General features: G+C 44.8%; 2 long non-coding RNA genes across 3 annotated transcripts in view; one reads left to right on the top strand and one right to left on the bottom strand.

Moving 5' to 3' along the window:
* LOC140617907 (uncharacterized) overlaps positions 1-24,615 on the bottom strand; it is a 71,998-nt gene that overhangs the window by 6,320 nt on the left and 41,063 nt on the right. Inside the window, exon 3 of the long non-coding RNA XR_012018058.1 lies at positions 51-4,262. This is a non-coding gene — a long non-coding RNA (uncharacterized lncRNA). The remainder of the gene's footprint in view (positions 1-50; positions 4,263-24,615) is intronic.
* On the top strand, positions 1,338-18,786 carry LOC140617895 (uncharacterized). Of its 2 annotated transcripts, none has more exons than XR_012018047.1 (4): positions 1,338-1,758; positions 13,338-13,519; positions 18,342-18,404; positions 18,635-18,786. It is a non-coding gene; the product is annotated as an uncharacterized lncRNA (long non-coding RNA). The 2 variants fall into 2 exon arrangements; XR_012018042.1 differs by having other exon boundaries at positions 1,339-1,758; positions 18,632-18,786.

The following is a 24,615-nucleotide window of genomic DNA, read 5'->3' as shown; positions in this document are numbered from 1 at the left end:
TAAGACCCTACTCCTTGCACCCACTTAATAGTATACCATGGATTTCTCACCTTGTCAGCTAGGCAGCCAGCTCTTCTGAAATGCTGTGGGTCATGAAGCTGCGAGAGGGACACAGCATAATCCTAAATAAGTGAGACCAAAGTTGGGAGCTGACAAGGTAAACCTATATTATGAGAAAATTATTCCATAGAATTCTTTACAAAATGAGAATATTCACAGGCTACAGTGAGCATGGTAGTTAATGGATAGGTGGATCCTGCACAGATGTTTATTATGTTTAAGAAAAAGTAATCAACAATTAAGAACAAAACAACAACAACAATGCAGAGACATTTGATTGCCTGTGTCTTATAGCATAAAACTACAGAAACTTAAAAGTTGAGGTGGCAAACAAGCATGCCATAGGCTGTATCCAGCAGAGGAGCATGGTTTACTTAACTTGTCCACTGCCTTTAAAATATTTGGAAAAGGGTACACCTGGGTGGCTCAGTCAGTTGGGCTTCTGGCTTAAGCTCAGGTCATGATCCCAGGGTCCTAGAATGGAGGCCTGTTTCAGGTTCCCTGCTGAGCAGGGAGCCTGCTTCTCTCGCTCTCCCTCTGCTGTTTTCTCCGCACCCCCCTCCCCAACTTGTGCTCTCTGGCTCGCTCTCTCCTTCTGTGAAATAAGTAAATAAAACCAAAAAAAATAAAGGCTGTAATTGATTATACAACATGGAATACATGGATACTTACAAAAGGAGAACACTTTGTTATTACAGTAATCTCTCTGCCCCTTATCTGTGGTTTCAGTAAACTGCAGCCTGGAAGCAGATGATGCATCATCAGGTCAATAGTGGCCTAGTGCTAAGTCATGGAGCCTACGTCATCCACTTCCCTTCAGCTCATCACGCAGGTGTCTTATCATCTTACATCATCATAAGAAGAGTGAGCACAGGGATCCCTGGGTGGCGCAGTGGTTTGGTGCCTGCCTTTGGCCCAGGGTGCGATCCTGGAGACCCGGGATCGAATCCCACATCGGGCTCCCAGTGCATGGAGCCTGCTTCTCCCTCTGCCTGTGTCTCTGCCTCTCTCTCTCTCTGTGTGACTATCATAAATAAATAAATAAAAATTAAAAAAAAAAAAGAAGAGTGAGCACAAAACAATGAGATATTTTGAGAGAAAGAGAGACTGCATTCACATAACTCTTATTACAGTACATAACTTATATATAGTATATTACATAGAGTATATTGCTCTTATTACAATTGTTCTATTTTTTTATTAGTTATTGTCATTAACCTCTTACTGTGTTATTTTATAAATTAAACTTTATCGTAGGTATGTATGTATAGGGAAAAAACATAGTATATGGGGTTCAGTACTATCCACGGTTTCGGGCATCCTCTGGGGGGCTTAGAACATACCCCCCAGGAATAAGGAGGACTACTGGATTGGCCAAGGTTGTTACACCAACTCCTTACTCTGAGAAATGTTCATTAAAGCCAAAACACGATGCATTTTTTTTCTGCCTTCCAGTAGGAACCAGTACTGCCAGTTTCAGGATGACCACATAGTCCCAGCTGATGACACAAGAATGCTCTTCCTTACAGAACAATGCCAGCTAATAAAAGTCAAAGACATAGCATTAGAAAACACCCTCTTGCAATCCCTAATAAAGGAATTGATTCAGGCAAGGAGTATCAATGGATGCTAAAACCACTAGATAAAATGTCTCTGGGGGCAATGGTGGATCTAAGGAAGAAAATGCAAAGTTACAAGGTAGGGAATGATCTCAACCTAGTCTTTCATCTGACATCTGTACTAATAGGATGGCATGCTTTCTGAGGTCATGGATTAGGCAGTCAGCGTCACCCGAGATACATTCTTGCCAAAATGCGAAAGTAAATTTAATCAAACCTTTAGATCTAACTTCCAGTTTGCAGAAAATGCAGAAAATAAAGGAACAGGTTAAGTGACATCACAAGGAAACGATCAGACCTATCTAGATAAATAGGACAGTCAAGACACTGGTCTGAGTTCTTCAAATCAATGTCAGTAAAAACACACACAAAAAATAGCAAAACAAAACAATGCAGGTCTCTTTTAGATTAAAGAGATTAAGCCACATAACAATCAAATCCAATTCTTAGTCCTCAATTGGATTCTGGTTTGAACAATCCATCTGAAGCATAATCTTTGGGACACCTGGGTGGCTCAGTGGTTGAGCTTCTGCCTTTGGCTCAGGGCGTGATCCTGGGGTCCTGGGATCGAATTCCACAACAGGTTCCCCGCAAGGAGACTGCTTCTCCCTCTGCCTATGTCTCTGCCTCTTTCTGTGGGTCTCTCATGAATAAGTGAATAAAATCTTAAAAATAAATAAGGAATAGAGAAAGAAATCTGGGAAAAGACAAAGCATTTGTTATTTTAAGTAGCTTTACTTAGAAAAGTATCTATGTTTTGAAGAGTTGCCTATTGAAGTATTTAAGGATAAGATACTTTATTAGCTTCTCTGATTTTGTTGCATTAAAATACTTAACCAGGATGGGGCACCCTGGCTGGCTTGGTTGGTGGAGCATGCTGCTCTTGACCTTGGGGTTGTGAGTTCGAGCCCCATATCGGTGTAGAGATTACTTAAAAAAAAAAAAAAAAAAAAACTTACACAAAAAAATGCTTAGGCAGGAAAAAAGTAGATGAAACATTGAAAAATGGTAAAAGTGTTAAATCTGAGTGATGAGTGTATTTGGATGTGGGTGTTCATTATACTATCATTCTATTTTGTTGTACCTTTGCAGTTTTTTATAATAAAATTTTTTTTATCATATCGAGAATATTTGGCCAATTATTGTTAAATCTGGATAGTTCACATAAAGAAATCCACAGAAGGGGCAGCCCCGGTGGCTCAGAGTTTAGCGCCGCCATCAGCCCAGAGCGTGATCCTGGAGACCTGGGATGGAGTCCCACGTCGGGGTCCGTGCATGGAGCCTGCTTCTCCCTCTGCCTGTGTGTCTGCCTCTCTCTCTGTGTCTCTCATGAATAAATAAATAAAATATTAAAAAAAAATAAAAAGAAATCCACAGAGTATCTGGCCACCAGTTCCATATTTCCAAATGGAAACATCTAGAGAGTAGCTTCTCCATCAGTCCCTCTGTCTCCAGCACATCCTGCTTCTGTTCACTTCCTTCACTGATTTAGCTGCCTGGCCCTTGAAGGCATCTGCATTTGCCTACAAAGACCCAACCAAACCCACCAGCAATAATTAAACCTTCACTTCTCATTTAAACTAAGGCTCCTGGGAAGGAGGCAGGACCAGCTTTAGGAGAGCAGAGTGAGAACCTCAGGATCCAGGCATTGGGACAGGACCCAGGGCCCTTTCTCAAGGTAGTGCAGTTAGCTCTGGGGGTGTCTTAGTCATGTGATGTTAGGTTACTGATTATGTGTGAATATTTATCCTTCCTCTTGACTGCCCACAAACACTTTTCGAATGTTTTAGGATGGCCTCCACCTTCTATGTCTCCCGAAAGTAGAAACTAGGAACGTACCTTCCCAGCTTCCTTTGCAGTTAGAGCATAGCTGTGTGACCAGTGTCCACCAATCAGATGCAACCTGATAGCCTAACAGTTGGGGAGTGAGTGCCAGTTTGGGGGCGGTAGTGGCAGAAGCATCCAGCTGCCCGAAGCAAGCAGCAGCAGAGCTAGGTGCCCAGCATCAGCCCTGTGAGTGCCCATGCCTGGCCATGATATCCCCTTACAGCAGCTTTTTAAAAAAAGATTTTATTTATTTATTCATGAGAGGCACAGAGAGAGAGAGAGAGGCAGAGACATAGGCAGAGGGAGAAGCAGGATCCCTGTGGGGAGCCTGATGTAGGACTTGATCTCAGGACCCCAGGATCATGCCCTGAGCTGAAGGCAGATGTTCAACCACTGAGCCATCCAGGCATCCCTATAGCGGCTCTGTCTTGTCCAAGCTCTCAAACCCAGCCTCACATCCTCCTGGTGCTTCTTAGAGACATCCAAAACCTTTTTCTGCTTACATCTGCCCCAAGGAGTTCTGTTTCCAACCAACAGCTTTGAGTGTTTGCCACCTAATCTCTCCAGACCTGTGACTGAAGAGTGAAGAAGACGTTGGTAGAATGCAGCCAGAGCGCTTTTCATCCACGTCCTCCATGTCCCAAGCCCTAGTCATTTGGGGAGTAAGCCCCCACAGAGATGTGAATCCCCAGGGGTCTGGGGTGGCATCATTAAGACGGCTGCTGAGTGAGGGAATCACTCTTCCACTGGTGAAGTCTGGAAAAAAAAAAAAAAAAAAAGAGTACTATCTTGTCTACCTTGGCAATTACCTTCATGTTTCTTGGCACAGAAGACTTAGTCTCCTTAATTAGATCATACAAAGGAGAGCTGACTGTCTTCTAAGACAACCCAGAAGATTTTCCCTGGGCCCTGTTTGAAACTTAAGAATTTTGTGTGACGAATACTTCCTTCCGGATGCTCTCAGAGCTCAATGGATAGTATCACCTAGGTCCTAGGACCCTATGAACCTTTGATCCCCAAGATTCCCAAAGACCAAAGTGCACTACATGTGAGGGGCAGGGAGGCGGGGAAGAAAACAACACCCATAAATTCAGAATATTGAGAAAGAGTTAACCAAATCAATTAACCGAATGATATATAGCAGCCAAGTCTAAACAGTGTGTTCTGACTCAACTCTATTGATGCCATTGTGGGGATGAAACCCATGCATGTCCTGGGCCTCAGCCATCCATCCAGAGGCCCCTCACAGCACTCAGTGGGCGGTAGGGCAAGACTCCCACTCCCCGTGATTCACTGCATTTTCTGCTCTCCCAGCCCAAACTCCTCCTTAACCCCCTGTGTCTACCCACGTTCCTGCCTTTCTCTGGGACTTGAACCAGGAATGTAGCTCTCCAGGCACATGTGGAGACAATCTAGTAGCCAGCTGTACCCAAACTCAGGCGTCGTCACCGGGTGACTTGGACCATAGATGATAATAATAAATAACAGCCAGCATTTCAGTTTGCCACGCAGTATTCTAAGAACCACAAATCAAGTGTTGGTTTAGTGTTTTATTGATCGTCTAGCCTTAAGTGATGGGGAAATGTTAATAATTCATATTAAACTTAAAAGTGTGTTATGTTGGGCAACCCGGGAGGCTCAGATGGCTAAGTGTCTACCTTCCACTCGGGTCATGATCTCCAGATCCTGGGATGGAGTCTCATATTGGGCTCCCAGCTTAGTGGGGAGTCTGCTTCTTTTCTCCCCCTGCTTGTGCTCTGTTTCTCTCTCTTTCTCAGATGAATAAATAAAAAATCTTAAAAAAAAATGTATGAGGGCACCTGGGTGGCTCAGTCAGTGGGATGTCTGCCTGTGGCTCAAGTAGTGATCCTGGGACTCTGGGATCGAGCCCCCCATCAGGCTCTCTGCTTCTCCCTCTCCTTCCCACTTGTGCTCTCCCTTGCTCTCTTGCTCTCTCTCAAATAAATAAAAACTTTAATTAAAAAGTGTGTTATGTCTGTGGCCATTACACTGTGAATTACATGCGTGCATACACACTCACACCCAGAAGCCTGAGGAAATATTCTCCCACCATTCAAAAATAATTACCTGCTTTAACCAAGCAGCAGCTCACGTTACTGACTAGTGAGTGATGTTCCAACATGTCTTGGTTGTTTCATTTCCTCTTCCTCCTTCACATCAATCAGGGAAGTGTCCCTCAACATTTACATTAGAACGACAACTGTCGTCACAAAGAACGACAGCTGTGTCTTGGCTAGGGATACAAGAGTTTGGCAAAAATCAACAAAAGCATTTTGTGTGAATTAATTATGTAGAATTTACAGGAAAGAGGTTTTATTACTATTTATAAAAGAGTGCCATACAGTCTTTGTATCAGTAAAATGTACCTATAGATGCGTGCTTACATTTTTCCCTACATCCTCTGAGGACCCTGTGATTTATCTTCTAATCTCTTGGGCGGGGGGCAGCAGCAAAGCGCAAGCTCATGCTTGCTCTGTCTCTCTAACGTGCTCTCTTTCAAATAAATAAAATCTTAAATCTCTAATCTTTTCAAGTTAAAAAAATCTTAAAATAAATAAAATCTATATATATGGCAGCCCCAGTGGTGCAGCGGTTTAGGGCCACCTGCAGCCCAGGGGGTGATCCTGGAGACCCTGGATCGAGTCCCACGTCAGGCTCCCTGCATGGAGCCTGCTTCTCCCTCTGCCTGTGTCTCTGCCTCTCTCTCTCTCTGTCTCTATGAATATATATATATATATATATATATATATATATATATATATATATATATATAGTGTTTAATCTTTTACTTAGTATTCAGTTTTTTTAGTTTTTTCCCTAGAAGACTTTCAGGTGTTTCATCTACCACATTCCGGTTTTCCACTGACATGCAGGCACAGGGGGCCTGGCTAACCCAGGAAGCAGGCTTTGTTTATTTGTTTTATCCATCCACCCCATGAGGACGCACTGGGTCATCCTGGTACAGAGAACAAATTAGTGGATGGTACCTAATTACTGTGCCATTTCCTGTCTTCTCATGAAATATGCGTGGATTTAGAGTGTGAGGTTTGGGATAGCTACATTGTTCTGAGCTTGTTGAGTTTTCATTTGGGGAATGGTAGGGGTGGCTTTGGTTTGGATGTGAATAATTGTTGCCATCACCATCATCATCACTGTCATTGTCACCAGCATCGCTGTCATCACCATCACCATCACCACCATCTTGGTTCTCCTCCAGTCCCACTCAGTTTGGGAAGAGCAACACTCCACGCAAGGGGAGCCATTCATTTTAATCAGCAGCCTTGGCTCATTGGTAGCAGCTGGACCCCTGTCTTAGTTTGCTAGGGCTGCCAGGACAAAATACCACAGACTGCGTGGCTTAAACAACAGAAATTTATTTCTTACAGTTCTTGAGGCTAGAAGTCCAAGATCAAAGTGCCGGCCAGTTTGGTTCCTGGTACAAGCTCTCTTTGTGGCTTGCAGCTGGCTACCTTCTCACTGTGCCCTCCCGTGGCAGAGAGAGAAAGCGAGCTCTCTGATGTCTCCTCTTATTAGGACACTAGTCCTATTGGATCAAGGTACCGCCCTTATGACCTCATTCAACTTTAATTGCTTCCAAATGCAGCCCTGCTAAGAGGGCTTCAACATTTGAGTTTTGGGGAGGGATACAATTCAGTCCCTCTGACCAGGAGGCCCAGCATCAGCTAGAGAGTTGGACAGACTCAAGTTCAAAGTCCAGCTCTGATACTTCTTTTGTAATATATTTCACCTTTCTAACCCTCAGTTCCCTATTCTGAAAAGTATACATTAAGTCTTATTTCAGAGCATTGTTGTAATTAGTATGTAGCAAAAGTGTAGAAGGCAGCTTGCACAATGCCTGGCAGATCTCAGGGGATCAGTATAGTTTCCTGGATGATGCCACTCAAAGTGTGGTCCTTGGACCAGCAGCATCACCTGACATCATGATAGAAAGGCAGGATGTCAGGTCCCATCCGAGACCCGACAAGTCAGGATCTGCATCTCACACCATTCCCAGTGATTGGAACATAATTTGAAGTTTGAGAAGCACTGAAGTAAATGGTGTGACTTGCCCCTGCTTGGTCAGGAGGGGTATTGAGAATGTGATGATATAATTCAGGGGGACTAGGGGAGGAAGCCAGGGCCAGGCAGCTCTGTGAGTTCCCTTGGCCAGTGCAGGAATACTGGACTGAGGAATGGAAGGGTGCCACGCCTAAGGAATTGGGACCGCTGAGGGCTGACCCCAGGCAAAGCTCCCAGCCATTCACTTGCATTGTCCAATGGGCATTGTCCAACTGGCTGAGGTCCCAGCCACTGGGCTGCTTCTTGAGGGGCCTGCCTGTGGCTTAGGCCAGTGGTCACTGGCGGTTACAGAAGGTGAGTCCTCAGCCAGCTCCGTTCTGGTCTGAACTCTTAGTTGTTCACAGAATCTGCTATTTCTCCCTCACCTCTGGGTCTTCACACCTGATGTTCTCTCCACCCTCCCCCTTTTCTGCTGGCTCCTTCCTATTCATCCCCAAAAGTCTGGCTTGAAGGCCACCTTTCCCAGGAAGTGGTTTCTACCCCTCCTTTTTTTTATTTTAAGATTTTATTTATTTATTTATGAGAGAGAGGCAGAGACATAGGCAGAAGGAGAAGCAGGCTCCATGCAGGGAGCCCGATGTGGGACTTGATCCCAGGACCTCGGGATTATGACCTGAGCCAAAGGCAGAAGCCCAACCACTGAGCCACACAGGTGACCCTCTACCTCTCCTTAACTGCCCTGCCTGGCCTGCTCATCTCCTGCTCTGTACCCTTGCTACATGCATGGCTCAGTGGACATGCTTCCCCTTTCCACCTTCCCTTCTAGTTTTTTAGGGAAAGTCTAAACAGTTTTAAGTTAAGAAGGATGCACTTAGGCTGGAATGCTGCCTCTGCCACTTCCCAGTTCTGTGACTTTGAACAAGTCTCTGAATTTCTAGCAATTTCACTTTCCTCATCAGTGAAATGGAGACATGCTTCCTTTGAGAGTTAAATAAGGTACAGACAGGACTTTGCAGCTACTACCAAGGGCACGAGAAATATCATACTTGCTTATTCTCTTGAAATCAGCTTTTACCTGACTCCCAACAGACTGGAGGGACAGTCAGTCTCAGTCCTTCCCAGGGCCTCCTTCTCTCCTTCCCCCACTGATCCCCCTCTGCTCACACAGTAATCTTGGCAACTTTCATGACATGTGGAGAATGGAAGAAGGATCCTAGATCTTGAGTCCCACTGTGGATGTCAGAGATTGGCAGCCTTGAGCGTGTAGGATAGTATAGTGATTAAAAGGGAGACTCTGGGGTGCGTCCCACCTCACCACACATCAGCTGTGTGACTATGGGAAATTCACTTGACCTCTCTGATCCTTAGCTTTCTCACTTTTATAATGAGGATGGTGATAGTACCAACCCCACATAGTTGTTATAAGGACTCAAGCTGATCCATAGAAAGCACTTAGCAGAGTAAATATAAAGTTCGTGGCACCTGGAAAAAGTTAATCCAGTAAAGTTTTTTTTTGTTGTTGTTGTTGTTGTTTTTAAGATTTTACCTATTTATTCATGAGAGACACAGAGAGAGGCAGAGACATAGGCAGAGGGAGAAGCAGGCTCTCTATGAGGAGCCTGATGCAGGACTCAATCCCAGGACTCCGGGATCAGGACCTGAGCCAAAGGCAAACATTCAACCACTGAGCCACTCAGGTGCCCCTAATCCAGTAAAGGTTAATTATTATTATTATAATGCATGATGTGAGGTCAGTGAAAATGAAAATGATTGCCCATTACTGATTATGTAGCCAATCATCTTGCTAAGTTCTCTTATTATTTCTAATAATTTGCTTGTGGATTCATTTGGCCTTCCATGCAGACAATTACATCATTTGCAAGGATGGTTTATCTCCTTCTTTCCAAATCCTTTTTCCTTTCCTTTCATTTTATGACCTGACCTCTGGCACAATGCTAAATAGAAAAGGTGGTAGCGAGCCTTGGTGATCATCATCTGGATTTTTTAAAGATTTTATTTATTTCTTTGACAGAGAGATAGAGCCAGAGAGCACAAGCAGGGGGAGCAACAGGCAACGGGAGAGGGAGAAGCAGACTGCCCCCTGAGCAGGGAGCCTGATGGGATGCGGGGCTCCATTCCAGGACCCTGGGATCATGACGTGAGCCAAAGGCAGACACTTAACCGACTGAGCCATCCACGTGCCCCCTTCATCTGGATTTTAAGAGATGTTACCTATTTTCCCTGCAAAGAATGATGTTTCCTCTAGGTTTTCATAAATTAAAGTCATCAGTGTGTTTATATTCTTTCTTACCTGTTGACCTTCCCTCTCCACCGGACTTCAGACCTTTGCCGACAGGGAAGCACCTGCCATGAACTAGACTGTTTCCGCAGGGTTTCATTTATTAGAGGACTGATGTTAGCCAAGGCTCCAGGCTTCCTTCCTTATCTTGAGGCTGCATGGAGTCCAGCCTTCAGTTGCACCCCCCACCCCTATCTTACCCTCTGGCCCCTCTTCTGGTTGATTATAAGAATTTCGGGGAAAACTTTTGGTGTAGAAAGCTTCCTGTGTCTTCTGTACTATCACACATGGCCACCACCACAGCACTTCTGACTCTTCATGTGTGGGGTTCCCCCTACCAAGCAATTCTCTGTGACCCCAGTAGGGTGTCCTACAATTTGACTCAATCCTGGACACCATCTACCTGGAGGTAGCCTTGGATCCCACAGGTGAAGGGCTCAGCCCCACGAGACTGCCCCCACCGCAGGTATCAATCGCAAGACATATTCCCCAGGTTACCCACACCTTCTGCCTGGCTTAGCTATCAACCAGATGTTCCTGTGACCTCTTCCCCCATGGATTCAATTACTTGCTAGAGTGGCCCACAGAACTCAGGGAAACACGTTTACAGTTTATTAAAAGACATGACAAATGATGCAGATGAACAGCCACATAAGAGACGTATAGGGCAGGGACTGGGAAGGTCCTGAGCACAGGAGCTTCTGTCCCCATGGCGCTGGGATGCGTGACCCTCCCCGTGTGCATGTATTCACCAACCTGGAAGCTCGCCAGACCCCCCCATTATTGGAATTTTATGGAAGCTTCCTCACATAGGCAGGATCATGTCCAACCCCTCTCCTCTCTCTAGAGGATCAGTCGCTACTGAAAATTCCAAGTTTTCCATCTTCGATTGGTCTGTCTGGTGAGTGGCCCCCACCCAGAAGCTATCCAGGAGCCCACTCAGAGTCACCACACTAGAACAAGAGACACTTCTATGACTTAGGACATTCCAAGGGATTTGGGAACTCTGTGTCAAGAATTAGGGTCAAAGACCAAATACTAGAACAAAAGATGTTCTTCGTGCTCTTATCACTTAGCAATCTACAAGGTCTTTGGGAGCCCCAAGTTGGAAACTGGAGCAGAGATGTGTCTTTCTTTCTTTCTTTCTTTCTTTCTTTCTTTCTTTCTTTCTTTCTTTCTTTCTTTCTTTCTTTCTTTCTTTCTTTCTTTCTTTCTTTCTTCTTTTTAATGTCCCATCTTTACCTTACTTTCTTGTCCAGGAGTCGATGACCAAAGGAGTCATTACCCAGACCCAGGGATCAGGGATCAGGTGTCAGCTGACCTCTTCCTTAGATGCTGGCTTTTTTTTTTTTTCTTTTAAGAGAGAGTGCACTTTGGGGTGGGAGAAGCCAGGGAGAGGGAGAGAGAATCTTAAGCAGACTCCATGCTCAGCATGGAGCCCAATCTGGGGCTCGATCTCACGACCCTGAGATCATGATCTGAGCTGAAATCAGGTCGGACGCTTAACTAAATGAGCCACCCAGGTCCCCCTGGACTCTGGCTTCTAACCTCAAGCCAAACAAGGCCCCAAGTTAGATCCACCCAGAAGACTGGCCTAAAGGTTCCTTGGCATCTTCCATAGAAGTAGGAAGGTTTTATCCAGCTTTTTTTTTTTTTTTTTTTTTTTTTAAGTAGCACAGGGCTCAAACTCACAACCCTGAAATCAAGACCCAAGCTGAGATCAAGAGTCCAATGCTCAACCAACTGAGCCCCCCAGGTGCCCCCCAGATTCTTATTTAGGACCTTTCCCCTTTCTAGGGAGCTCCAACAAGCCAGGGCCCTGGGTGGGGCCCAGTGATGCTCTGGGGAGTCTGGCTTCATCACACTGCTGATAATAAACAACCCCCTTTCTCCAGGTTTTTCATCTCTGAGACTCTTTCCCACCCCCACCCCCACCCCACACACACACACACTGTTCCCCTCTCTGCCTTCCTTCACCTTGAAGTCTCATGGCTTACCCTTCCCCAGATGCCTCATCAGCATCTCCCTATAACTGGCAGGGCTCAGGCAGCCACTGCCAGTCCCCAGAGGTGAAGGAGACACGCTCTCAGGCCGTCAGGCTGAGCCAGCACCTTGTCCCACGCAGCTGTACCCACGCTAGCCCAGGTCTGCTCAGACTTCCAGGTCTACTCAATTCCTACTTTTCTGGAACTGGCTTTCTCACAACTCCATGTACCTAGATCTCCCAACTTCGTACATAGGGAGAGACAGATATATCCACTCCTAGACAGACACACACTTAATAAAGAAAACAAACCCCCCACAGGGTTGTGCAGGGCGGTGGGGGGGGGGCACAGTGGGCAGCTAATGATTATCCATCCCAGGTAAGGGGTCTGGGACATGGAGGTGCCCTGGCAGAGTCCGGGCCCTGGGGACTTAAACTTTTGGAAGCCCTGCCTTACATTATATAGAACATTTTAAAGGACCCCTCACACATACACATTTTACATTAAATAGACATTTGCCATAAAATTGTTTTAAATTATGTAGGGACAAAACAAAAGAGGCACTGGGTGGCTCAGCGGTTTAGCGCCTGCCTTTGGCCCAGGGCATGATCCTGGAGACCTGGGATCGAGTGCTGCGTCGGGTTCTCTGCATGGAGCCTGCTTCTCCCTCTGCCTGTGTCTCTGTGTCTCTCTCTCTATCATGAATAAAATAAAATAAAAAACCTTTAAAAATCTTTTTAAAAAATAAAAATAAATGATGTGGAACATTTCTTTCTCCTCTTTTTGGTACCAAAACATATTTTAAACTTTCATTGCATTTTCATATGTAAAAAAAAAAGAGAGATAAAGTATAATAAAATACAAGTCTACAGTACTCACCCGCTTAGAAGTAAAAAGTTACCAAGATAGTTGAAACTCTGTATACGCCTCCCCTCCCTTGGAGGAATCTACTGTGCTGAAGTGGGAATGTACTATCTCCATTCATTTCTTTAAACTTTTTATATATAAATATTTATATTTTTAAAACAGATTTAATTTTTTTTGCATTTTTCAACTCTATCACAGTGATTGACTAAAATTATTTTTACAGTTTTTGCATTTCAGATTATTTGGGTGTTAAAAATTACTCAAATTATAATTGGTCTGATTTCCTATCATCACTGCAATTTTCATAGGATGAGAAAATCTAGCCAATAAATGAATTTCAGATGTTATTAAATGTTTACAAACAGTTGGGTTTTTTTAAAAGATTTATTTATTTGAGAGACAAAGAGGACACAGAGGGAGAGAGAGAAGCAGACTCCCTGCTGAGCAGGGAGCCCTGGACCCTGAGATCATGACCTGAGTTGAAGGCAGATGCTTAACTGGCTGAGCCACCCAGGCGCCCCCAAACACAGTTTATAATGTTAAAATAATAGTATGTTTTGTGAGCATTTAACAAAGCATTCACTAATTTTGACTTCACAGTTTTCCTTTCATATTTTGGAGCCAATCATTTTTTTCTAGGTTTTACGAATATTTCTGTGGATAAGAAAACCTGGCAGGCCTTGTGCTGTGTCTAGAGTTTCTGGGGTCACCACAGAGCAGGAGCAACAAAATGAGGTTGCCACCTTGGACCACCCACTGAGCAGCGACCCCACCCCCCACCAGAAGCCTTTCACACCTATGAGTTCACTTACCCTTGTCAGGTGGGTGCCCCCCCTCCCCTTTCCAGTAGAGCAATAAGCATTCCTGGGCCAGATAGAACCGGAGCTGGGATTTGAACCTAGGAGTCTGAACCCTTCTTCATGCTGCCTTCCGTTTTCGAGCCACATGTGTACATACATGGATGTGAATTTTCTCAAAATCCTTGCAAGGACCAGGGATCATTAGCCCCATTTCACAGGAAGGCAAACTGACTCAGAAACGCCCAGATCACACAGTTGAAAGTGCTGGCATAGGCGGGATTTGAATTCACATCTGTGTGAATCCAAAGACTGCCTGTGCTTTTATTTTATTTTATTATTTTGTTGTTGTTGTTTTTTGTTTGTTTTTTGCCTGTGCTTTTAAAGACACCAAGCTGCTGCCCCTCCCAAACTCGCCACTTCGCAGCCAAGCTGAGTGCCCTCCTTGCCTCTTGCAGGGGGAGGGTCCTGCAGGTGTTAAGGGGAGGGTTAAGGGGGCACCAGAGGCCTCACAGTGATGCTCTGCCCCTGTTAGCTGGAGGCCCCTGCCATTTATTTGCAGATGCTTGCCCCTTGTTCCCTCCCCACTCTGCCCTCTCCTCTTCCCCCATCCCCCACAACCCAGGGTGGTGTGTAGGTGGTTGGGAACAGGCTAGCTGTTCCTCCGGCAGGCGATAGTCTCAGCTGGCTGCCTCTCCTCCCCCGCAGCTCCCTTATCTTGGGCCATCAGAATCTCCCATGCTTTGGCCACCCCCCCCCAACCCAAGGTCACCTCCAAAGGATTCAGCGCTTACTCATTGCACAGGCCCCCTTCTGCTTGAAGTGGGGGATGGTTTTAAAGAGCCAACTCCCATCCTGGAGTTCTCCACTTTCCATGCCAGGGCACTAGGTCAGAGTGACATGTGGATTGGAAAGGACAATGGGTTACAAACTAAGATTTTGCCCCAGGCTCTGAGCCTCACTCACTGGACAACCTTGGGCTAGTCACGTCCTCTTTCTGGGCCCCAGTTTTCTCAACTGGGAAGAATGTGGCTGGATCAGATAGTTCTCCAAGGTCTTTTCCTTCTAGGAGTGTGTGTGACGAAATCTATACCCTGCACTCCTTGTTGAGTTTGTGACATATATTTTTTTCTTTAATTAAGAATATTGGCAAACCTGTCCCCTACCATCCCAGGATGAAGTCTCACATCTCACTGTTCAGTCCTGGGAGGAGTCTAGAAGACTAAGAGGAAACCCATACCAAGGGGAGAGGCAAGAGCAGAGGCTGAAACAGGAAGGCGAAAGGGAATCCCAGGGTTTAACTTCGGCAGGGCACCAGAATTAGAAATGGAGATTTTGAGAAATGAGTCTGATGCACAATGAAAGTCAAGCAGCCTTGTTTGGGAGCACTGGTTCTCAAACTTTAGCTCACCTCTATATCCTTGGAAGGGCTTGTAATGTAGGGTGCCGGGCCCCACCATGGTTTCTGACTCAGCAGGTCTGGGATAGAGCGGTTAGTTACCTATTGCTGCATTTTTTTTTAATTGAAGTCTAGTTGACACATAGTGTTACATTAGTTTCAGGTGTACAATATAGTGATTCACTGTATACGTGAAGCTATGCTTACTGCAAGTGTAGCTACCACCTGTCACCATACAACGCTATTGCAGCACCATTGACCATATTCCCTATATAGCTCTACCTTTTATTACCGTGACTTATTCATTCCGTAACTGGAAGCCTGTATCACCCACTTCCCTTCACTCATTTTATCCATCCCTCCTCCCCACCTTCCCCTCTGGCAACCATGAGTTTATTCTCTATATTTCTAGGTCTGTTTCTGATTTTTTTTTTTGCCTTACTTTGTTTTTTAGATTCCACCTATAAGCAAAATCATATGGTATTTGTCTTTCTCTGTCTGACTTCTTTCTCTTAGCATAAGACCCTCTAGGTCCATCCTATTGCTGTTCTAGCAAATCACCACAAACTAAATGGCTTAAACAAAAATCAATTATCGTTCTGTGCTAGAGGTCAGAAGTTCGAAGTGAGCCTCAGTGGGCTGAAATCAAGGTGCTGCAGGTCTGTGTTCCCTCCAGAAGCTCTTCAGGAGGCCGGTTTCTTTGCTTGTCCCAGTTTCTGGAGCTCCTCCACCTGGCTTGGCTATGGCTCCTCCCTCCATTATCAGAGCCCTCCTTCCCCTGGTCTACATCCCCCTCTCTGACCCTAACACCCCTGCCTCCCTCTTTCACTTATAAGCAACCTCTTGATTACACTGGGCCCACTCAAATAATCCAGGATAATCTCCCCAGATCAAGATCCTGAATTTAATCCATCTGAAAGTCCCTTTTGCCAAGTAAAGTAACATTTTCACAGGTTCTGGGGATTAAGAATGGGGACCAGTATGCTACATACCACAGGTTCCAATAATTTACATTTCTAACAAGCTTCCAGATGAGGCTGACGGCTGCTGGTCTGGGGATCATGCTTTGAAAACCACCGCTTTAGAGTTTACAGAGAATGGGATCCAAATGAATCGAAGCCTCGCTGAGAAGTGGGTGTCTAGGGGTAGAGATGGGTAAGGAGGGTTTGGGCTGACACTGGGGGAGATGATTTCTCTTTTGCTGCCCTGACCCCAAATCCAGGAAAACCTCCAGGAAATGCATAAACAAGACATTCAAAGTAAAATTGGTGTTTCCTCTGGATGTGACCATGGAGAGACACCCCAGAGTGAGAGCAAGTGGGCTGAGCCAATTTAAGTGGGAGGTGGGATAGAGGATAATGAAATCTTTCTTCACATGCCTGGGATGCTGCAGATGGGCCCCCATAGGACCCTTGTAAGATGAAATTCCAAAGGTCCAGATAGCTCTGGGAAGGTTCATCACCCTACAGACTCATACTTTTTGAAGCTACTGCCTGGAGCCTTCCCATTTCCTCTCCTGATTCTATGACGCTGTAAACTCCTCCTTCCTAAACCTCTCCTTTTCCTTCTCTTCCCCTCCTACCAGGTCCTATCCAACTTCCAGGACAGACTTCCTTCTGGAGCACTCCACAGATTTCCCTTCAGTGTTTTACCACATCCTCCGATTGTTGAACATTTTCCCTGACCACTAAGAAGAGTGCTCATTTTATTTATTTTGTTTGTTTTTTACTGATTTGTCTTAGGTCTTATTTGTATCAGAAAGGCCTAAAAACAGAAACCCCAATGACCCACATTTGACATTAACTCCCCAACTAGAAGAGGCCTGTCTGATCCAACCTCTTCAGTTCACACACAGAAATCGTGCTAAGGTCCTGTGTTTGTCAGCAGCAGGGCAAGACAAGAGTCTTGCCACTTCTGGACCAACTCTCTTTTAGAATCATCTTCCTGGGGCACCTGGGTGGCTCAGTCCATTAAGCATCTGACTCCTGATTTTGGCTCAGATCATGGCCTCAGGGTTGTGAGACTGAGCCACAAGTCAGGCTCCCTTCTGGGCATGGAGCCTGCTTATTATTCTCCCTCTCCTCTGCCCCTCCCCAGCTCCTTCTCTTAAAAAAAAAAAAAATTCTTCTTCCTTTGGTTCTGGGGATCAAACCTGGACCATAACTAGGGTGACCCTAGTTATCACCAAAACCAGAGAGTAAGAGAGGGCATTATTAATAATTACACCAGGACAGCAGGTGTAAACAGGCCTGCCTTGGGCAAATGGGACACATGATCACTCTAGCATGACAGCTGAATGCCACCCACTTGTCCACCAGGAAAGCTTCGCCATAGCCTTATGACTAAAGGGACCTGAGAACTTGTTTTTACTCTCTGAGCCCAGTGAGGGGATGGAGGACCAGCTTTGAGGGTCTGGTCTTCCCAGAGATTTCCAGGGTGCCCTAGAACTGGCTGCTCTGTAGGTGGCCTCCCTACCCACTTAGAGCTGTGTACAGATAAACAGAGGCCCCATTTTACTCTTCCTGCCTAGCACAGGGCAAGTGCCCTGCTGTGCCCAGCAAAGCTCCGGTTTTGGGTGCTTCCCTCTGGGTGATACCCACTGAACCAAAGCTCTATGTTGTCAAGTTTGAATCTGCTAGAGCACTGTCCCTCCCCCTGCCTTTTTTTTTTTTTTTTTTCTCACTTGCACAGGTTGGAAATACAGGCAGGAGGCTGAGATTTTTCTAACAGAAGGATCTCTAGGCAGGCCAGCCTGGGCTTCTTCACTTGACAGAAGTGTTCCAAGAGGGCAAGCCCCATGCACACATGCTTTTCACGCCTGTGACTGCATCATCTTGCTAGTGTGCCATAGGCCTATGCCAATCCCTGCTTGGGCCCCCGTCATTATGAGAAGAAGCTTCACCAGACAATGAATTGGGGCAGACTGTACCAATCAGTAACAAACACACAGACCAATGCCAACTTATGATGACTGCTCTGAAGTAAGTGAGCAGGAGCTGAGAGAGGGTCAGAGGAGGGACATCCATAGGTCAATGGGGACATTGCCCCTGCTCCAGCATTGATGACCTCGTGGCCTGCTGTGGACCCCACATTTTGCTAGTTCTTCCAACAGATCCTCTGTTCCCACAGTTCCAGGGGGCCCTAGGCTTGTGTCTCTGCCTACGGTTCCATGCCAGCAGAGCCTTGCTACCCATCCGCTGCCTTCTGCATCTGTACACCCCACCCCAGTGGGACCCTTCTGTGGTCTGCACCTCCTTGTTGTATGATGCTTAGGACAAATAATCAGCTGCAGTTGTGTCTCCCTCCACAAGGAGTAATGGTGTTGCTATTGAGTCACTTGGGGATAATATTCATGAGGTGCCCTGCTTATGGTAGGAACTCACACAGGGATTGCTAAACCTCGTATTTCCCATCTTAATGTTAATACATTCTATCTCTTCATCTTAGAGTCAACTACCTGCTGGTGAGCTCGGCCTAGGTCTTAGCAGAGTTGCCTGAGAACTAATGGAGGTAATTTACAAGCATGAAAACCCCAGAAATTTCTGCAGAAATTCTCATTCCTCGTAGACAACAGGTTTTGCCACTCATTTGACTAATGCGTGGGGCAAAGCAACGTGGGCACGTTAATCCCTTTAAAAGATCACATAACTGTAGTCATCTTTATTCTCACAACATCATGTGGTCACACTAAACCTTCTTTCCTTGATTTACTCTTGCTTTTGGGTGCTTTGTTCCAGCAGGAAGAACACCAGCTCTGAAATCTGACTACTAACTGCAGCATTGTGTCTTCCTCATTTCAACCAGGGAATAATGGTCTTCAGCTCACAGAATCATGAGGATTATATGAGGTAGTATATGAAAAGGATCTGTCCTGTAGCCAGCTCAATAAATGTAGGTCTTATTGCTTTTATCCCATTATCTTTCTTTTTCCTGAGACTATGCAATTTTGTGTGGGGCAAAGTAAGCAAGCAAGTAAGCCAGAGTTTCTAGTGTCCATTACTGCATAGCAATCCCCAAATGTAGCACCTTAAAAAAATATTTTTGGGGGGAGGCACCTGGATGGCTCAGTGGGTTAAGTATCTGACTCTTGATCTCAGCTTAGGTCTTGATTTCAGGGTCATGAGTTCAAGCCCTGCATTGCCTCCATGCTGGGGGTGGAGCCTACTTTAAATTTTTTGTTTTGTTTTGTTCATAATAGGTCAGAAATTTGAGAAGACTCACCTGGAAAGTTCTTGCTGAGGTTCCCCCAGGTGGTTGTTGAGTGGGGCTGTCACCATCTGAAGGCTCAACTGGGCTGGATGTCCAAGATGATACACTCACTCAGCTGGCAGTTGATGATAGCTCTTGGTTGGGGGCTCCATCTAGCACTGTCCAGTATGTGGGTGGTTGGATTTCTTATATGGGGGCTGACTTCCCCACCAGAGTAAGCATCTCAAAAGGACCAGGACAAAAAAGACAGGGCTAGTTTTAGAAGTCACAGAGCATTCACTTCTGTTATACCTTACCTATGGAAGCCTGCTCCGACTCAAGAGAGGGGACACAGACTCCACCTCTCCAGGGAAGGAGTGGCAAGGCTATATTGTCAATCAGCACGTGGGATAGGAGAAACTATTGAGGCCATCCTGGGAAAATGCAATTTATCACATCTTCCAAATTCATATGTCAATCAGGGCTTTTTAATCAGACAGGATTCTTGCTCATATGCTACAGAATTTGGCTCTGGTTAACTGAAGCAAAAAAATTTGGTAAGGCCTTTAGGGCTCACAATTTATGGAGGCTGGAGGGCCAGGATAGGCAAATGGCCCAGAACCAAGGAGTTCTGGAAGCCTGGGCAGCAGGTATTCCCACAAAGGAGGAGCATAAGGACTGCCCAATACAAATAGCCTAGCCCATCACTGCTAGAATACGTATGACCTCTAGGTGCCCAGATTCCTTGCAGTACTCTGAAGAACAAAGCCTAGGAAAAGTGAGTTGATGGGTTGAATCACATGCTTTCCTTCTAATTGGGTCAATGTAGACAGAGGGAGGACCCACTGCTACATTTTGCTTTCATGTTGGGAAGTTGGGGCATCCTTTTCAGAGACTATGCACAGTGGGAGACTCTCCAAAGGAGAGGCAGGGTACTATGGGGCAGGGGAAGTAGATACTGGGTATTCCCAAACCACAGGTGTCCACCAGAGAGTCCACAGACTCAGATACCCCTCTGCAGTGATCGGTCCCCAATACTGAGAAGGAGGAACAGAATGCTGCAGAGGATGCTCAGCAGACTATTGTCTTAAGGACTTAAAGGGCTGTTACTTAGAGGAGGCATTTGTCTTGCTCAACGTGGTTGTAGGACAGATCTCTGGCTCAATATCAAAAAGAATTTTCTTTTTCTAAAAACTAATTTATTATGTATTTAATGTTTGAACAGGCAATACGTTCACTGGAAATGTATTAAAGGCACACAGTGAAAGTCTACCTCCTAATGCTATCCCCTTGTTACCTATTTCTCACTCCAGTCCCCACCTTCACTCCAGACACTGATCTTAGTAGTGACTTGTATATGCTCCCACAGGGGTTTATTTCCTTTTGGATTTTTGTTTTTTTTATTTTTTTTCTAAAGTTTTATTTATTTAAGTAATCTCTAGACCTACCTAATGTGGGGCTCAAACTCCTGACCCCGAGATCAAGAGTCATATTCTCTTCCAGCTGACCAGCCAGCCACCCCTCCTTTTGAGTTTTTAAAATTTAACTTTTAGAGGCACCTGGGTGGCTCAGTTGGTTAAGCCTCTGACTCTTAATTTCAGCTCATGTCATGATCACAGGGCTGTGGGATTGAGCCCACGTGTGAGGCCCAGCACTCAGCATGGAGTCTGCTAGAGATTCTCTGTCTCCCTCTCCTTTTGCTCTTCCCCACCCATCCCCACCTACTCGCATGCGCAAAGGCACACACTCTCTCTCTAAATACATAAATAAATCTTTTAAAAATAAAATTTAACTTTTAGTTGTGGCAAAATTCACATAACATGAAAGTTACCATTTTAACTTGTTTTTAGGTGTACCATTCAGTAACATGAAGTCCATTCATATTATACAAATATCACTAACTCTCTTCATCCTTTTTTCATCTTCCGAAACTGAAATTCTGTCCCCTTACACACAAAGTCCTAGTTCTCCCCTCCCACCAGCCCCTGGCAACCACCATCCTTCTTTCTGTCTCTATGGATTTGTCTAGTCTAGGTCCCTCGTGTAAATACAAACATACAGTAGTTGTCTTCTTGTGACTGGCTTATTTCAGTTAGCAAAATGACCTCAAGGTCCATCCATGTTGTAGCATGTGTCAGAATTTTCTTCTTTTTAAAGGCTGATTAATATTCCATTATATGCATCCATTATATGCTGATTAATATCCCGTTGTATGTATACACCACATTTTGCTTATCCCTTCATCCATCAGTGAACACTTGGGTTGCATCTACCTTTTGACTATTGTGCACAATGCTGCTAAGAACATGGGGATATAAATATCTTTGTATACTCTGCCATCAGTTCTTTTGGATGCATACCCAAAGGTGGAATTACTGACTAATCTGGTCACTTAATTTTTTAAAAGACTTTATTTATTCATGAGAGGCACACAGAGGGAGAGGCAGAGACATAGGCAGAGGGAGAAGCAGGCTCCATGCAGGGAGCCCGATGTAGGACTCCGGGATCACGCCCTAGCAGATACTCAACCACTGAGCCAACCAGGCTTCCCCTGGTCACTTTATTTTTAATTTCTTGAGGTTTTGTATTATTGAGTTTTGAGGCTTCTTTCCATATTCTAGACTCAAGTCCATTATCAGATATGTAACTTGCAAATATTTTCTTCTAGTCTGTCATTTATCTTTTCATTTTCCTAACAGCATCATTCAAAAATCAGAAGTTCTTACCTTTGATTTTATCAAAAAAATTATGGATCATGCTTTTGGTGTCATATCTAAGAAATTTTTGTCTAGCCTAAGGCCACAAAGACTGTCTCCTGGCTTTTTGAGAACTTTTATAGTCTTTAATTTTACATATAATTCCAAAATCCATTTTGATGTAAATGTTGTTAGAGAGTGTGAGGCATAGATTAAGGGTTTTTTTGTTTTGTTTTGTTTTAAGTTGGCCAGTGTGCAGCCCAAGATGTGGCTTGAACTCATGACCCCCAGAGATCAAGACCTAAGCCGAAATCTAGAGTTGGACATTTAGCCAACTGAACCACCCAGGTGCCCCATTTTATATATTTTTACATGGCTAGCCAATCATTCTGTTCAAAGTTTGCCCTTTCCTCATTGAAATGCCTTTTCAGCTTTGTCAAAATTCAATTGACCATGTACGTGTGGGTTTATTCCTGGACTCTTGTTCCATTGCTATCTTTTGTCACTAAAACACTGTCTTGATTTTTTTTTTTTAAGATTTTATTTATTTATTCATGAGAGACAGACAGAGAGAGAGAGGGAGAGAGAGAGAGAGAGGCAGAGACACAGGCAGAGGGAGAAGCAGGCTCCATGCAGGGAGCCTGACGTGGGACTCGATCCCAGGTCCCCAGGATCAGGCCCTGGGCTGAAGGCGGCGCTAAACCGCTAAGCCACCCAGGCTGCCCTGTCTTGATTTTTTAAAGGTTTTATTTTTTTATTCTTGAGAGACACACAGAGAGATGCAGAGACATAGGCAGAGGGAGAAGGAGGCTCCCTTCTGGGAGCCCAATGTGGGGGTGGGGGGACACTCAATCCCAGGACCTTGGGACCATGAACTGAGCTGAGGGCAGACACTCAACCACTGAGCACCCTCAGATGCCCCACTGTCTTGATTATCATAACTTTAGAGTAAGTCATGAAATTAGGGGTGAATTCTGCAACTTTGTTGTTCTTATTTGTAATTCTTTTGCTATTCTAGTTCCACTGCCTTTCCAAATAAACTTTAAAATCAGCTTGTCGGTTTCTACTAAAAAAAATAAAATGATGGAAGTTTTGGTACAATTGCATTGAATCTACAGACTGATGTTGGGAGAATTTTATTAAGCCTGGATTCCAACTCATGAACATGATATATCACTACATGTTTTCAGCTTTCTTTTTCTTTCACCCGTGTGTTGCAGTTTTCAGCATACAGATCTTGCACGTTTTGTTAGATTTCTACCTACGTATTCCATGTTTTCTGGTGCTATTGTAAATGATGTTTTCAAAATTTGTTTTGAGGGGCAGCCCCGGTGGTGCAGCGGTTTAGCGCTGCTTGCAGCCCACAGCGTGATCCTGGAGACTCCGGATCAAGTCCCACTTCAGGCTCCCTGCATGGAGCCTGCTTCTCCCTCTGCCTGTGTCTCTGCCTCTCTCTCTCTCTCTCCCTCTCTCTCTCTGTCTGTCTCTCATGAGTAAATAAAACAAAATTTTAAAAACAAACAAAATTTGTTTTGATTTCTACTTGTTTATTGCTTATATATAGAAATAAGTTTGATTTTTGTATATTGAACTTATATGCCATGACCTTAAGTTCACTAGTTAAACGTATTAATATTAGTTAATACATAATAACACTTACTAATGTTTTGATATTAGTTAAAATTGCAATCCAATCCTTTCCTTTTTTTTTTTTTTAAGTTTTATTTATTTGTTCATCAGAGAGAGAGAGAGAGAAAGGCAGAGACACAGGCTGAGGGAGAAACAGGCTCCATGCCGGGAGCCGACATGGGTCTCTATCCTGGGTCTCCAAGATCACACCCTGGGCTGAAGGCAGCGCTAAACTGCTGAGTCACCAGGGCTGCCCTAATCCTTCCCATTCCTGACCTAGTTTTGCATACTACCCCTCCTCTTTTTTGCTATAGCGTTTATTACTTGCTAGCATTTTATAATTTACCTGCTTTGTTTAAAGTCTATTCTCCCCATTAGAAGGTAACATTCTCAAGAGCAGAGATTTTTGTCTGTTTTATTCACTGATTTATTACTAAGTGTATCGTAAGTGCTCAGTACATAGTACTTAATACATAACATTTGATTGAATGGATCAATAAATAGTCCATGGTATCCAGAGAATAATTGGGCCACGTTGAGAGATAAAATGCTTCTTGCCACTTAAGGTGTCCCCTGAAGGCAGACTGGGGATCAAAGATAAGATTCAGTCCTCAGCAGACCAGGTCAGTTAGACAAGGTGACCTTTAAGCACCATGTGCCTGAACGGTCTGGGTGGCAGGTGTGTGCCGTGAGGGGCAGGTAACTTCAGAGCAGCTGCAAGGGGAAGGCAGCGGATTCCAACACCTTGTCCTGTTTGGGAGAAGCCTCTTCCCATTCCCTGGGAGTGGGCAGCACAGAACCAGTGCCCAGGAACTTCTTTAAAAATATCACAGCAGCTGCTCAGAACACAGAAGGGGGAAGACTGGCTCTTAGGGACCCATTGTGCCATCTTTACTAAAGATGTCAGCACCTCCTTTGTTCCTCCACAAAGCCTGTTAGGAGGCAAAAAGTGGATGTGTCTTGTGCACTCGTTTATCCCCAGAGCCCAGCACAGTGCCTGGAACAGAAAAGGATCCCTAGTGAACACTTGCACCAGGCATGCCCTTAGAGGACACAATAAAAGAAAAAAAAAAGAGAGAGAGAGAAAGACAGAGATTGGTAGACAGAATGATTATAGGCAACGGTTTGTTCAAAACAAAGCTATGTGGAGAGGTCTGTTTTTGCAAGAAAAAAAAGAGAGTGAGATAGACAGATAATCGATAATCGAT

This window comes from Canis lupus, chromosome 2, assembly GCF_048164855.1.
Source record: "Canis lupus baileyi chromosome 2, mCanLup2.hap1, whole genome shotgun sequence".
In the NCBI taxonomy this organism is placed as follows: Eukaryota; Metazoa; Chordata; class Mammalia; order Carnivora; family Canidae; genus Canis; species Canis lupus.
Note: the sequence above shows the minus strand (reverse complement) of the source record. Positions and strands in the feature narration are given on the sequence as shown.